The following is a 1375-nucleotide window of genomic DNA, read 5'->3' as shown; positions in this document are numbered from 1 at the left end:
CTCTCCCAGCAGCCGCTTCCCCACTGCAGAACACTTCTGGGCTGGTTATCATGCCAGGCAGTCTCAAATCCAGAAACCCATGGGATCCCACAGCGAGAGAGCATCCTTGCCTAGCTGCCCTGCCCTCAGCTCTCAGGGTCCTCTTTGATGGCTCAACGGAGGATGCTCCAGCCAACTCAGAAACCAGGGACGCGGGCCTGTGTTCCCAGGTCAGAGGGAGAGCCTCTCCATCCCAGGGCAAAGCAACATCCAGAAGGTGCCTGTCTCCACCCTCGCAGGGCTCCCAGCGACGCCCCCCCCTCCAAACCCCAGCAATGGGTGCAGAGCAGAGTCCGAGATGGGGGAGTGGAACAGAAGGAAGAGCACTAGCTCAGCTCTGCCAGGGGAGGGCCAGACGGGGCCCCTTGTGCCACATGGAGCAACCCAGCCACCTCGAGCCCCACATGCAGGTGGCCAGCCAAGTGGACCTGAGCCGAGCCTGGGGTGGTTGATGTCGTGCCCAGATGCCCTGCTGTCTCCTGGGTCCATCGGGTAGGCCACAGACACCTCACGCTACAGGTCACTGGAAACCAAGGTAGCTTTTTGTTGTGTTTTTGACAGATCCTGTCTCAGATTTATTTGTTCAGATCCCAAATGAGGGCACCGGCACTATGCAGACAGCAGCCCAGGGGTCACATCGGCCCTTCTGTCCTCATACTGGCAGATGAAGGTCTCTACTCCAGAGCTTTGGTGCCTGGGCACCCTTGGGAGCCAGAGCTGCAGCTGTAGGTGCCCAGGCCTTGGTTGAAGCCTTGGCCTGGGACTTTGGCCGGCAGAACCTGAGACCCTTGATGAGCGGGCACGGGCACGTTTCCTGAGCTTGGGCTGAGCGGTGTAGGCAAGTTGGCTGAGCTTGCGGCTGCCGCCCATTGGGATCTGGGGCTTGATTTCCTTGGGCTTCACGAGGGCCTTGACAGCCTCAGCCTTGGCGTTGTCGGCATCTTCTTCAGGCCCTTCTTGTTGTGTTTCTTGGCAAAGTGCATGATCCTCAGGAACTTGGGGTCCACCGCCTTAGGAGACTCATATTCTTGTGATTGGGATTTCTTGATGCCGTTTCTGGGCCATTTTCAGGACTGGTTGTGCATGGTGTGGTTCTCGGACTTGGCCATGTTTGCATTGGGGACAGCAGATCCTGAAGCGCCTGGTACCAGACGAGAAAGAACCAAGGTAGCTTTTTGAGATACATTTTCTGCTGCAGACTCTCAACTACATAACCATCACTAAGATAAACACAGGAGAAGCATGTGTGGGTTTAAACTTCAAACTTTATTCAACATACAAGTGTTATCAAAGAGCCTAACGTATATGAACCTCCAGCTCCCTCCGGGTATCTGAC

General features: G+C 56.1%; 1 pseudogene; it reads right to left on the bottom strand.

Moving 5' to 3' along the window:
- Positions 1-691: 691 nt before the first annotated feature.
- On the bottom strand, positions 692-1148 carry LOC102267924 (large ribosomal subunit protein eL29 pseudogene; annotated as a pseudogene).
- Between the last annotated feature and the right edge of the window lie 227 nt (positions 1149-1375).

Source organism: Bos mutus, chromosome 16 (genome assembly GCF_027580195.1).
Source record: "Bos mutus isolate GX-2022 chromosome 16, NWIPB_WYAK_1.1, whole genome shotgun sequence".
In the NCBI taxonomy this organism is placed as follows: domain Eukaryota; kingdom Metazoa; phylum Chordata; class Mammalia; order Artiodactyla; family Bovidae; genus Bos; species Bos mutus.
This window is presented reverse-complemented; position numbering and strand designations above follow the sequence as displayed.